The sequence below is a fragment of the Orcinus orca genome, chromosome X (assembly GCF_937001465.1).
Source record: "Orcinus orca chromosome X, mOrcOrc1.1, whole genome shotgun sequence".
NCBI lineage: Eukaryota > Metazoa > Chordata > Mammalia > Artiodactyla > Delphinidae > Orcinus > Orcinus orca.
The window spans coordinates 112,827,333-112,841,802 of NC_064580.1; the positions used below are offsets into that span (position 1 = coordinate 112,827,333).

The 14,470-nt window shown below is 38.3% G+C and overlaps 1 long non-coding RNA gene across 1 annotated transcript in view; it reads left to right on the plus strand.

The window, feature by feature from the left end:
• The first annotated feature begins 5,626 nt into the window (after positions 1 to 5,626).
• The window catches only part of LOC117196881 (uncharacterized), a 35,944-nt gene continuing 27,100 nt past the window's right edge, over positions 5,627 to 14,470 (plus strand). Inside the window, exon 1 of the long non-coding RNA XR_004477293.2 lies at positions 5,627 to 5,873. This is a non-coding gene — a long non-coding RNA (uncharacterized LOC117196881). The remainder of the gene's footprint in view (positions 5,874 to 14,470) is intronic.

Below are 14,470 nucleotides of genomic sequence, written 5' to 3' on the forward strand. Positions count from 1 at the left end.
CTCATCACCAAGTCTTAATATATAGAATAATTATATTTACAAATACAATTGTATACTCATGTATATCATTCCACAAGCACATTTGCCTCCCTGCTCTCCAATCCTGCCACTCTCCACAGTCCCACCACACACACACACTCAAGGCAATTAATACAAAAAAACTCAAAAAGATTCTGACATATAGAAAGGAAAATTGCTTCTGAAATGGCAGGGGTTGGCAGAGACTCTCTTATTGCAGGGTTGATTAATATATCAAGCAAAAGATTAGCAAAAGGGCTTTTATAGGGAAATTATGGATAGAATTTCTGCTTTAAAAATATAAATTAGAATCTGCCAGGAGAACATTAGATTTCTAGTAGGCTGCATGGTTTTCTGATCATGAACAGATTAGTTAGTCCCTATAATGAGTTCTCAGTATACACATTGGTTCTATGCGGGTATGATGGTTAAGTTTCTGTATCAACTTGGTTGGGCCACAATGCCCAGATACTTGGTAAAGCGTTCTGGATGTTTCTGTAAAGTTGTTTTTGGATGAGATAAGCATTTAAATTGCGGTGGGCCTCATCTGATCAGTTGAAGGCCTTAAGAAAACAAGGATTGGGCTCCCTGAAAAGAAGGAATTCTGCCTTCAGGCTGCCTTTGTGTTAGAGCTACAACATGAACTCTTTCCTGGATCTCCAGCCTGCTGGTTTACCCTGCAGATTTTGGATTTACCAAGCCTCCACAGTCACCTAAGCCAATTCCTTATAATCTTTCTCTCCACCCCCCCTCCACACACCCTTTTGATTCTGTTTCTCTGGGGAAATCCTGACTAATACAGTTGGTTAAGCAACCCCTCTTTTGCTTTCCAAAAGGTAAAATCATGGATGATTTCTAATCATCCTATTGGTTCCTATGTTTCAAATACATATGCACAGCTGTACATACCTTACATGTTATGTCACTCCTTAGTGCAAAAACTCTCCACAACTACCTCTGTTTACCAGGTTAAGTAAAAAACGCCTTGGCTTAGCATCCCAAGCTTTCCACAATTTTCCTGTTCACTATGTCCTTATGCTCCTATACTCCAAATAAATTGTATCGAATACCTCTGTATGTGACTCTTGTTAAACTTGGATGATATTCGCTCTGTACCCTGCATATCTTAAACCCAACTTCAGACATGTCCTACCATGTTTCAGATTCTCTTCTAGAAGCTGAACATTTGTGGGAACAAGACAGATATGGTCCCTTTTCTCATGGAGCTGGGGTAAGGCAGAGAAGGTATCCTGGAAAAAGTGACATTTAGGTTGAGAACTGAAGCATAGGTAGGACTTAGGCAAAAAAGGGGGATGGGCAGTGAGGAGAGAATATTCCAGGCAGAAGGAGTAGTTTGTATGAATATGCAGAGGAGAGAAAGGGGAGGTAGGGCGTGACTTTTGGGGAAACAAAGAGTTCAGTTAGGTTGAAAGTTAAATATGAACATGGAAAGATGAATGATGAAGCTGGAGAATTCAGCCAGGTCAGATCATAAAGGGCTTTGTAGGTTCTGCTACTTAGGTTGTGGTGATGAGATGGGTTTTATTATCATTATTATCTTCTTTCTACATGTAAGGAAACTGAGTCTCAGAGGGGGTAAATAATTTGCCCATGGTTTCACAACTACTAAGTAGCAGAACTGGCATTAAAATCTAGGTCTGTTTGATTTTACTACACCATGCCACCCTTTAAGAATTCAATTTAATAATTCAGTTCTTCATAGGGAATGCTGAGTAGTCTGGTTCGGCTAAAACATATAGAGGAAAATAGTGGTCAGGAAACTAGAAAAGTACAGTGAGTCCAGATTATGAGGGGGGACACTTAAATGCCCACCTGAGGAATCCATACTTAATTATTTTGATTTTACAGATGAGGAAACTGAGACTCAAAAAGCTAAGAAATTTGCCCATGGTTTCAAGGTCAGTAAGTGATGGAACTGCAATTGAACTGAGGTTTAACTGGTGCCAGAGTCTGAGGTCTGTACCATTTCCTCAAAACTGCCTTCCTACTATACCTTCAACTGCTTCCTCTTCTCTAGCTCCATCTACTCAGCCATCAAAAAAACTTCCACCTATTTTGAGCACTTACAAACTGTACAAACTGCTCTGCATTCAGTAGCTCATTTAGTCCTCCCAGCAGTTCTGTAAAGGAGAGTACTATATTTATCCTCATTTTATAAATGAGGGAACTGTGTCTCAGAGAGGTAGAGTAACTTGCTTAATGTTGTACTGTGAGCATATTGCATAACTCTGTACATAATGGTGATAGTTGAAGCTCCAGGAGTAGATGTGGTCACTGAGGAGGATAATGAGCAGGGATAGAAAGACAGAGAGAAATAGGAGAGGAGAGGCAAGGGAAAGGGACATGAAGGTGCATTAGTCAGCTATGGCTGCCATAACAAAATACCATAGACAGGGAAGCTTTAATAACAGGAATGTAGTTCTTAAAGCTCTGGAGGGTAGAAAGCCAAGATCAAGATGTTAGCAGATTTGGTTCTCTGGTGAGGGCTCTCGCTCTCTTCCTGGCTTCCAGAAGGCTGCCTTCTTGCTGTGTCAGTTTGTAATGGGAGAAAGAGAGGGAGAGGGAGAGGGAGAGGGAGAGGAAGAGAAAGAGAAAGACAGAGGCAGGAAGCTTGTAAGGATACTAATCCCAGCATGAGGGCCTCACCCTCATGACCTCATCTAACCCTTATTACCTCCCAAAGGCCCCACCTCCAGATACCATCACATTGGGGGTTGGGGCTTCAAACATACGAATTTTGAGGGAGCACAATTCAGTCCATAATAGAAGGGAAGAGAAGAGAAGAGAAAGACAGAATGAAAATGTAAATAGATCCTGACAGAATGTCCATACAAACAGAGAGAAGGAGGCAAAGGAGCCAGTGGAAACAGAGACATTGTTCAAGGGAGTGGTATGCCCTGGAGGATGAGGCAGGGAAGGGGTTTCTAGGAGGGTGGGCCAAGAATATTGACTGCTTCTAAGTCACTGTAGTGGACAAGGTCACATGGAACTGCCCAAATGTTGGATTTGGTCACTTGGGATGCTTCAGCTAGCACAGTGGTAGGGACTGAGGACAGACTGTAGAGGATTCAGATGTGAGAAAACAGAGCACAGGTGGATGCTGAGGTTGACCGGAGACAGGGCACAGAAAGGAAGGGGAGATCTCTGGTTGAAGAAAACAAATTTCCGATGGGGGATACTAAGTGATTTTGAATGATTGACAGGAAGGGGATAGTTGAGGAGAGACTGAGGTTCAAGCAAATCAGTGAGTGACAGTGGTAAATCATTGTGGTAAATCATTAATGGAGTAAGTTCCTGGAGGAGCTGAGGGGTAGGGGACTGAGCAGAGTTGGAGAGCTCAGCTTTGGACAGCAGGATACATGAGGTGCAGTGGACACAGCACAGTCTTTATAGTATTACAGACTTGATTCTTGGTTTGACTACTTATTAAGTTATGACCTTGTTGAAGTCACTTAATCTCTTTCAGCCTGAGTCTCCATAACTATCAAATGGAGGTAATGATAGGACCTATTTCTTAGGGTATTTGTGAGAATCCAATGAGATAATAGATGGGAAACCACCTAGCATAGGGTCTGGCACCCAGGGGTGCTCTATAAAAGGATGATGAAGGAAAATGCAGAGATATTTGGAGGAGTGAAATTGAATTAGCGTATATGAACTGGGCTCATAATTCAAAAATTGCCTAAGGAATATTGTTCCTTGCTTTGATTGGGTCCACTAGTGCCCCACTATGGTAGGTTTTCATGCTGCTCACTAGTATTGCTGGTGCTTTTCTTTCTGGGCACAGAGTAGGACTATACTTTTCTCCTCTCTTGAAGTTAGATGTGGCCATATGACTTGCTTTAGTAAATGGAATACGAGCTGAAGTGACATGTGTCACTTCTAAGTAGAAGCATTTAATTGTTGGTTCTCAACTCCCCAGTGCTCTTTTCCTCTGCACTGTCAAAAAGGAAAGCCCCACTGTTAATGGAAATGCAATGCTGAGCCATCAAATGGAAGACAGCTACCCTAAACAGTCACCTAGACCAGCAGTGCACTGTTTGGGAAAGAAAGAAACTCATGCTGTTTTAACGTACTGAGATCTTTAAATCATTTACTATTGCAGCATAACCTGGCCTATCTTGATTTATATGCCCTAAAAATAAAATCAAAGTGTCACTTAATTTAATACCTAGTAGTGTCTTTGAGGACACGGTATGAAAAGTGATATGAAATTAATGTGACTGATTTTTAACAACTTGCCAGAATTTACTGTCCCCCAAATTAATGTTCTTGCCTTCAAAGTAGTCACTGTGGGATTATATACTAATTTAAATGATGTTAAAAACAGTTATGAAATTACTTTTACAACTCAGCCTCAAAATTGATTAGTCATTTACTATGTGCCAGGCACTGTGGAGACAGAGATGAAGAGACATGTTCTTTTCCATTCAGGAACTCATAGTGTTGCAGCAGGAAATATGTAAGTGTTCTAAAGTGTTGCAATGCACGGTAGGACCATAGATGAAGAAATGGTCAGTTATACCAGAGAAATTCAGGGAAGGCTTCATAAATGAGAGATAACTAGATGTTCACTAGACTGATACATCAGGGGTGGAGGCAAGGCTATGTCAGGCAAGGGGACAACGGGAGCAAAGGTTTGAAGTAGCGCGGCACATTTGGGTAAGTGCAAATGCTTCTGTACGTCTGGAGCCTAGTTCAAGAAGGGGATGCTGGAAGACATGAGACTGGAGAACAGGTAGGGGGCAGATCATGGAGGGCCATCCATTGTGCTAGCAAGGATTGTAGCATAGACAGAGTAGTCCTGGGACCAGTGGTTCAAAATCCTCTTCTGCAGAAGAGAAAAGATAATGACACCAGTACTGGTTTTAGCGGGATATTGAAGATGTCTTCCAAATGCCTCAAAGTTTCTGAAAAGCATTACCTTGATATTTGTCTCCTTAGGTTTCTGATAAGTATGAATGTCTCTACTTCCTTAATGGCCTCTGTTCTGCTTTCATGTTTTGGTCTTTTTTTTTGCATTATGTTTAATCTTAAAACCCATTTCAAATTATTTGAGAAGTAGGTATGAATCCCAAATCAGAATATCAAGAGGGAGGGGATATATGTGTATGTATAGCTGATTTACTTTGTTATACAGCAGAAACTAACATAACATTGTAAAGCAATTATACTCCAATGAAGATGTTAAAAAAATATCATAGAAACATTGAAGTCTAGAGGTAGAAGAGGTCTTTGCATTTAACTGAGGGCAAAATATATGGACATCAGTAGAGTCCACTCTTACAGGTGGGACTTTGTCCTCCGGTCCTCCCAAATATTCTCTCATGCTTAACTTTCTCCATGTTTAATGTATGCGAGAGGGTGAGGTGAGAGAAGACTTGGAAGTAGAAGGGTTGAGTAAAATTTTGCAATGTCTGTTGCTGGTACATGCTATTTATAAATCAATGTTTAAAAGTTCAAGTGTCATGTGATAGGAAAGGGGCAATACCCTATTAAAAGCCTTATTGGAAAGATGAAATGTTAATGTAAATTCTCTAATTCTTCGGAATTAGAATTGGATAAATAAACTATAAAACTTTTTTTTTTTTTTTTTTTGCAGTTCGCAGGCCTCTCACTGTTGTGGCCTCTCCCGTTGCGGAGCACAGGCTCCGGACGCGCAGGCTCAGCGGCCATGGCTCACGGGCCTAGCCGCTCCGCTGCATGTGGGATCTTCCCGGACCGGGGCACGAACCCGTGTCCCCTGCATCGGCAGGCGGACTCTCAACCACTGCGCCACCAGGGAAGCCCAAACTATAAAACTTTTGATGAAGAATATGCTGTTTTCAGTGATGGTGAGTGCAGTATTCCTTATAATTAAAAAAATTTGCAATCAAGCTAAATGACATACTATAGGAGATTTGTTAAGTAATTCATAGTGCAATGAGAGAATGAAATATTATATAGCTATGGCTGGCAGAAAGCTAGGATGGCCTCCAAGTTTCCAGCTATGGTGTACACACCTGGCATACTTTCCTCCCCAAAAGAGTGGGTAAGCATATGAATATGATGGGATAATTGCTCCCTTGATTAATTTATGTTACATGTCAAAGGTGTTGAGATAGTCACTCCCGTGATTATATTGTAGCAGACTGGATAGATATTCTCTTGTGTGTTTTGAAAAAGTTGTTATGTTGTGAGAGGGCCATGTGCTAGGACCTGAGAGTGGCCTATAAGAGCTAAGAGCAACTCTTGACAGACAACTAACAAGAAAACAACTGCAAGGAGCTGAATTCTGCCACAAACCTGAATGAGCTCGAAAGAGGACCCTGATCCTTAGATGAGATAACAGCCCTGGCTGACACCTTGATTTCAAACTGGGGAGACCCTGAGTAGACAACCTAGCTAACTCACGGCAGGAATACTGACCCATGGAAAGTGTGAGATAGTAAATTTGTGTTTTAAACTACTAATTTTTTGGTAATTTGTTATTTAGCAATAGAAAACTAATACAATAGTTATATAAAAATACAACTGTGAAAATTTATTCAATGATTTTTGAAACTACTTACAAGGCTGAAAATAAAGATATAAAGTTTTATGCATAATATGCTCTTAGGCTCACCAAGAAAAATATATAGACAAAAGACTGGAAAGAAATATTCTAGCAAGTCAAAAGTGGTTGTTTCTGGGATTTGGGGTAATTTTTACTTTTGCTCTTTTTACATGTTTCTATATACATTTTCTAGATGAGAATGGATTCATTTGATAACCAGTAATCGTTAAGTATAACTTCAGAAAAAGAAAAATACAGGTATTGAGAATATAAAAATTATTGAAGAAAATATGCTTTTCTTAAAGATGTTTGTCACAGTAATTTTGCTTGTATTAATATGAACTAACAACTCAAAAAACTTAGGCCTGGAACAATGGTACTCCAGTATCAATGAGCACATCTAGCACTCAGATCTTGGTTTCTAAATACTATTTGCTACTAAAAGAAAACAAAAGCTCTTTACAGAAATAGCTGATCCAGGTCTGGGGCAGGGAAAGTACAAAGTGAGCCTGGTACATCCTGTTGTGCCAGAAAACAACAAAGTACTCAAAGAGTAATGAGATCATATCAAAAGACCATAGGAAGCAGCTTGAAGGGGAACCCTCTGGTGAACTTTGGGACAGTTCAAGTATAAAAAGAATAATGATTATAATTGTTTACAACACATCTATTTTTAAAAAAATCCATGAGTCCAATCTAGTATCTATATCTATCTATCATCTAAAAGAATAACAGAAAAAAGGGAAAGTCTTCATAGTAGTGTCAAAGAATGACAGAATTAGAAATATCATTTTATTACACAATGTAATAATTGCTGATTCAGTCAGGCAGAGATCATCGGTGTATTTGAAAACCATTGGATAAAAGATTGTTGGGAAAAAGCATATTCACACAGTGCCGATAAATCACCCCACAGTTTACCTAGTAATTACAAAAGGAAAAATATCTTAATGATAGAGAGATATCTGGAGGTCATCATCTTAACCTAAAAATCAAATAATTAATAGTGGGATGATGTGACATTGTATGCCTCTGCTATGGACTGAATGTTTGTATCTCCTCTCCCCAAATTCATATGTTGAAATTCTAACTTTCAATGTCATGTTAATAGGAGGTGGGACATTTGGGAGGTGATTAGGTCATGAGGGTAGAGCCCTCATGAATGGAATTAGTGCCCTTATAAAAGACACCACAGAGAGCTCTCTCACCCCTTCTGCTATGTGGGGACACAGCAAGAAGACAGTCATCTATGAACAAACATGCGGGTCCTAACCAGACACGGAATCTGCAGGCACTTTAATCTTAGACTTGCCAGGTTTCAGACCTGTGAAAAAGGAATGTTTGTTGTTTAAGTCTATGGTATTTTTGTTATAGCAGCCTGAAAGGACTAAGATAGAAGTTGATACTGAAAAGTGAGGTGCTGCTGTAATAAATACCTAAAAATGTGGAAGCAGTTTTGGAATTGGGTAATGGGTAGAGGCTGGAAGAGTTTTTTTCTTAACATCTTTATTGGAGTATAATTGCTTTACAATGGTGTGTTAGTTTCTGCTTTATAACAAAGTGAATCAGTTATACATATATATATGTCACCATATCTCTTCCCTCTTGTGTCTCCCTCCTTCCCACCATTTCTATCCCACCCCTCTAGGTGGTCACAAGACACCGAGCTAATCTCCCAGTGCTATGCGGCTGCTTCCCACTAGCCATCTATTTTACGTTTGGTAGTGTATATATGTCTATGCCACTCTCTCACTTTGTTCCAGCTTACCCTTCCCCCACCCTGTATCCTCAAGTCCATTCTCTAGTAGGTCTGTGTCTTTATTCCCATCTTGCCTCTAGGTTATTCATGACCTTTTTTTTTTCTTAGATTCCATATATATGTGTTAGCATATTATATTTGTTTTTCTCTTTCTGACTTCACTCTGTATGACAGACTCTAGGTCCATCCACCTCACTACAAATAACTCAATTTCGTTTCTTTTTATGGCTGAGTAATATTCCATTGTATATATGTGCCACATCTTCTTTATCCATTCATCTGTTGATGGACACTTAGGTTGCTTCCATGTCCTGGCTATTGTAAATAGAGCTGCAATGAACATTTTGGTACATGACTCTTTTTGAATTATGGTTTTCTCAAGGTATATGCCCAGTAGTGGGATTGCTGGGTTGTATGGTAGTTCTATTTTTAGTTACTTAAGGAACCTCCCTACTGTTCTCCATAGTGGCCGTATCAATTTACATTCCCACCAACACTGCAAGAGGGTTCCCTTTTCTCCACACCCTCTCCAGCATTTATTGTTTGTAGATTTTTGGATAATGGCCATTCTGACCCATGTGAGATGATATCTCATTGTAGTTTTGATTTGAATTTCTTTAATGATTAATGATGTTGAGTATTCTTTCATGTGTTTGTTGGCAATCTGTATATCTTCTTTGGAGAAATGTCTATTTACGTCTTCTGCCCGTTTTTGGATTGGGTTGTTTGTTTTTTTTGATATTGAGCTGCATGAGCTGCTTGTAAATTTTGGAGATTGATCCTTTGTCAGTTGCTTCATTTGCAAATATTTCCTCGCATTCTGAGGGTTGTCTTTTCGTCTTGTTTATGGTTTCCTTTGCTGTGCAAAAGCTTTTAAGCTTCATTAGGTCCCATTTGTTTATTTTTGTTTTTATTTCCATTTCTCTAGGAGGTGGGTCAAAAAGGATCTTGCTGTGATTTATGTCTTAGAGTGTGGTGCATGTGAGGAAAAGCCTACGTTGTTGTGAACAGAATTTTTTAATTTATTTATTGGGGTATAGTTGCTTCACAATGTTGTGCTAGTTTCTGCTATACAGCGAAGTGAACCAGCCATATGTATACACATATGCCCTCTCTTTTGGATTTTCCTCCCATCTAGGTCACCACAGAGCATCGAGTAGAGTTTCATGTCCTATGCAGCATGCTCTCACTACTTATCTATTCCATTCATAGCAGTGTATACATGTCAATCCCAATCTTCCATTTCATCCCCCCCCTTCCCTGTTGGTATCCATACGTTTGTTCTCTACAAACGTGTGTGTCTCTATTTCTGCTTTGTAAATAAGATCGTCTATACCAGTTTTTTTTTCAGGTCCACATATATGCGTTAATATACGGTATTTGTTTTTCTCTTTCTGACTTACTTCACTCTGTGTGACAGGCTCTAGGTCCATCCACCTCACTACAAATAACTCAATTTCATTTCTTTTTATGGCCGAGTAATATTCCATTGTATATATGTACCACATCTTCTTTATCCATTCGTCTGTTGATGGACACTTAGGTTGCTTCCATGTCCTGGCTATTGTAAATAGAGCTGCAATGAACATTGTGATACAAGACACTTTTTGAATTATAGTTTTCTCAGGGTATATGCCCAGTAGTGGGATTGCTGGGTCGTATGGTAGTTCTATTTATAGTTTTTTAAGGAACCTCCATACTGTTCTCCATAGTGGCTGTTTCAATTTACATTCCTGCCAACAGTGCAAGAGGGTTCCCTTTTCTCCACACCCTCTCCAGCATTTATTTTTTGTAGATTTTTTAATGATGGCCATTCTGACTGCTGGGAGTTGAAACCTCATTGTAGTTTTGATTTGCATTTATCTAATGATTAATGATGTTGAGCATTCTTTCATGTGTTTGTGGGCAATCTGTATATATTCTTTAGAGAAATGTCTACTTAGGTCTTCTGCCCATTTTTGGATTGGGTTGTTTGTTTCTTTGATATTGAGCTGCATAAGCTACTTGTAAATTTTGGAGATTAATCCTTTGTCAGTTGCTTCATTTGCAAATATTTTCTCCCATTCTGAGGGTTGTCTTTTTGTCTTGTTTACGGTTTCCTTTACTGTGTAAAAGCTTTGAAGTTTCATTAGGTCCCATTTGTTTATTTTTGTTTTTATTTCCATTTCTCCAGGAGGTGGGTCAAAAAGGATCTTGCTGTGATTTATGTCAAAGAGTGTTCTGCCTATGTTTTCCTCTAAGAGTTTTATAGTGTCTGGGCTTATATTTAGGTCTCTAATCCATTTTGAGTTTATTTTTGTGTATGGTGTTAGGGAGTGTTCTAATTTCATTCTTTTACATGTAGCAGTCCAGTTTTCCCAGCACCACTTATTGAAGAGGCTGTCTTTTCTCCATTGTATATTCTTGCCTCCTTTATCAAAAATAAGGTGACCATATGTGCTTGGGTTTAACTCTGGGCTTTCTGTCCTGTTCCATTGATCTATATTTGTTTTTTTGCTAGTACCGTACTGTCTTGGTTACTGTAGCTTTGTAGTGTAGTCTGAAGTCAGGCAGTCTGATTCCTCCAGCTCTGTCTTTCCTTCTCAAGGTTGCTTTTGCTATTCAGGGTCTTTTGTGTTTCCATACAAATTGTGAAATATTTTGTTCTAGTTCTGTGAAAAATGCCATTGGTAGCTTGATAGGGATTGTATTGAATCTGTAGATTGCTTTGGGTAGTATAGTCATTTTCACAATGTTGATTCTTCCAATCCAAGAACATGGTATATCTCTCTATCTGTTTGTATCGTCTTTAATTTCTTTCATCAGTGTCTTATAGTTTTCTGCATACAGGTCTTTTGTTTCCTTAGGTAGGTTTATTCCTAGGTATTTTATTCTTTTTGTTGCAATGGTAAATGGGAGTATTTCCTTAATTTCTCTTTCAGATTTTTCATCATTAGCTTATAGGTATGCAAGAGATTTCTGTGCATTAATTGTGTATTCTGCTACTTTACCCAATTCATTGATTAGCTCTAGTAGTTTTCTGGCAGCGTCTTTAGGATTCTCGATGTATAGTATCATGTCATCTGCAAACAGTGACAGATTTACTTCCTCTTTTCTGATTTGGATTCCTTTCATTTCTTTTTCTTCTCTGATTGCTACAGCTAAAATTTCCAAAACTATGTTGAATAATAGTGGTGAGAGTGGGCAACCTTGTCTTGTTCCTGATCTTAGTGGAAATAGTTTCAGTTATTCACCATTGAGAACGATGTTGGCCGTGGTTTGTCATATATGACCTTTATTATGTTGAGGTAAGTTCCCTCTATGCCTACTTTATGGAGGCTTTTTTCATAAGTTGGTGTTGAATTTTGTTGAAAGCTTTTCCGGCATCTTTTGAGATGATCATATGTGTTTTATCCTTCAATTTGTTAATATGAGGTATCACATTGATTGATTGGTGTATATTGAAGAATCCTTGCATTCCTGGTATAAACCCCACTTGATCATGGTGTATGATCCTTTTAATGTGCTGCTGGATTCTGTTTGCTAGTATTTTGTTGAGGATTTTTGCATCTATATTTATCAGTGATATTGGTGTGTGGTTTTCTTTCTTTGTGACATCTTTGTCTGGTTTTGGTGTCAGGGTGATGGAGGCCTCATAGAATGAGTTTGGGAGTGTTCCTCCCTCTGCTGTGTTTTGGAAGAGTTTGAGAAGGATAGGTGTTAGCTCTTCTCTAAATGTTTGATAGAATTCGCCTATGAAGCCATCTGGTCCTGTGGTTTTGTTTGTTGGAAGATTTTTAATCACAGTTTCAATTTCATTACTTGTGGTTGGTCTGTTCATATTTTCTATTTCTTCCTGGTTCAGTCTTGGAAGGTTATACCTTTCTATGAATTTGTCCATTTCTTCCAGGTTATCCATTTTAATGGCATACAGTTGCTTGTAGTAGTCTCTTAGGATGCTTTGTATTTCTGTGGTGTCTGTTATAACTTCTCCTTTTTCATTTCTAATTTTATTGATTTGAGTCCTCTCCCTCTTTTTCTTGATGAGTCTGGCTAATGGTTTATCAATTTTGTTTATCTTCTCAAAGAACCAGCTTTTAGTTTTGTTAATTGTTGCTATCATTTCCTTCATTTCTTTTTCATATATTTCTGGTCTTTCTGATTTCTTTCCTTTGGGTAACTTTGGTGTTTTTTTGTTCTTCTTCCTCTAATTGCTTTAGGTGTAAGTTTAGGTTGTTTTTTGAGATGTTTCTTGTTTCTTGAGTAGGATTCTAATGCTATAAACTTCCCTCTTAGAACTGCTTTTGCTGCCTCCCATAGGTTTCGGGTTATCGTGTTATCATTGTCATTTGTTTCTAGGTATTTTTTGATTTCCTCTTTGATTTCTTCATTGATCTCTTGGTTATTAAGTAGTGTACTGTTTAGCCTCCATGTGTTTGTATTTTTTACAATTTCTTTCCTGTAAGTGATATCTAGTCTCATAGTGTTGTGGTCAGAAAAGATACTTGATACAATGTCAAGTTTCTTAAATTTACCAAGGGTTGATTTGTGACCCAAGATATGATCTATCCTGGAGAATGTTCCATGAGCACTTGAGAAGAATGTGTATTCTGTTGTTTTTGGATGGAATATCCTATAAATATCAATTAAGTCCATCTTGTGTAATGTATCATTTAAAGCTTGTGTTTCCTTATTTATTTTCATTTTGGATGATCTGTCCATTGGTGAAAGTGGGGCGTTAAAGTCCCCTACTATGATTGTGTTACTGTCGATTTCCCTTTCTATGGCCGTTAGTATTTGCCTTATGTATTGAGGTGCTCCTATGTTGGTTGCATAAATATTTACACGTGTTATATCTTCTTCTTGGATTGAATCCTTGATCACTATGTAGTGTCCTTCTTTGTCTTTTGTAATAGTCTTTGTTTTAAAGTCTATTTTGTCTGATATGAGAATTGCTACTCCAGCTTTCTTTTGATTTCCATTTGCATGGAATATTTTTTCCATCCCCTCACTTTCAGTATGTATATGTCTCAGGTCTGAAGTGGGTCTCTTGTGGACAGCATATATACGAGTCCTGTTTTTGTATACATTCAGCCAGTCTATGTCTTTTGGTTGGAGCATTAAATCCATTTACATTTAAGGTAGTTATCGATATGTATGTTCCTCTTACCATTTTTTTAATTGTTTTAGGTTTGTTATTGTAGGTCTTCTCCTTCTCTTGTGTTTTCTGCCTAGAGTGGGCTAATGTATTTTGTAAACCTGTTAGGCCACTAGGGGCATTGCACCCCAGCAATGCTCAGGTTACTGCAGTTTTGTATTGAGCAAAGTTATCTGTCCCTGCTGCATCAACACTTGAAAAACACAAAGTAAATTGATGTGGCAGTAGCCTAAAAGAACTGTTTCCTGTTGAATTTAGTTTCTTGGATATTGAAGATGAGAAGAACAGAGTGTGAAATTGAGCTCGTTCACATGAGCAGTTCCTGAAATTCCAAGCAGGTTGGAAGTTAATTCTTCAGTTGGAGAATTCTCTCATTGCATCCCTCCTACTCCTTTTGACTAGAGAATGAGTTGAAATTCAGAAATTTTATTTCTGAATAGAATGAATAAAGGCTCCCCCTTTAAATTTTCTCTTTCCTTAGGCTTTTTCTCTTTCCTTAGGCTCTTAGCTTAGGCTTTCTGAATTATAATCCTTGAAAAATGGGAGCTTCAAATCCAAGCTGGTGTTCCTCCCTCTAATATTGTATCAGAAAGAGTTCAGGAGAGATGATGAAAATATTTTATTGTTGCAGATTCATGTAAGTCTCTTCAAAAGATGACTTGGGTGAGGATCTGAAAAAAATAGGATGAGGTGGTCCTTCTAGGCTGAAGGAATACTATTTTAAAAGTCACTCTGTCATGTATTTAAATTCTACTGCTTAGTCTTTTCACACAAAATATGCTCATTGTAGACAATTTAGAAATACTACTTAGTAAAAAGAAATAGGAGGACACATGTAGTTAATAGCAACTACTATTTATTGAGCACTTACTATGTCCTTGTACACTATCTCATTTAATCCTCAAAATAATCTGATGATATAAGCACTCTTATTTTTTCCATTTGACAGATGTAGAAACTGGGGTCCAAGGTCACACAGCTAAGAGGTGGTGGAGTTGAG